A 373-nucleotide genomic window follows, 5' to 3' on the forward strand; every position below is an offset into this window, starting at 1 on the left:
GAGCTGGGCAGGCAGGGGCTGTGTCTCCTCTCCAGCGAGGAGCCTGGTGCAAAGATCCCACCCTGGGCACGTTCTGTGCCCCAGGAGCTGGCAGGGTGCTATTTTACACTCATTTTATATGTCTTCCTTACAACTTCTCTGTGCTATGGGAGCAGGGACTGAAACACCAGGACCATCCTGGCCTCACCAGGATCCCAAGGCTGTGGTCAGCCCTCTCCTCACCGCAGAGGATGCTCCGTAGCTATGACCATCATCATCAGGGTGAAGGATTTACCATCCTCAACTCTCTGCCCTCCTGCATTGGGACTGCTGGTGCTGGAGCATCTTGGAGACAACAGTGACCAGCATGAGGCTAGTCCCCATCAGCCAGCGG

The sequence above is a fragment of the Antrostomus carolinensis genome, unplaced genomic scaffold (genome assembly GCF_000700745.2).
Source record: "Antrostomus carolinensis isolate BGI_N321 unplaced genomic scaffold, ASM70074v2 scaffold38786, whole genome shotgun sequence".
Lineage (NCBI taxonomy): Eukaryota > Metazoa > Chordata > Aves > Caprimulgiformes > Caprimulgidae > Antrostomus > Antrostomus carolinensis.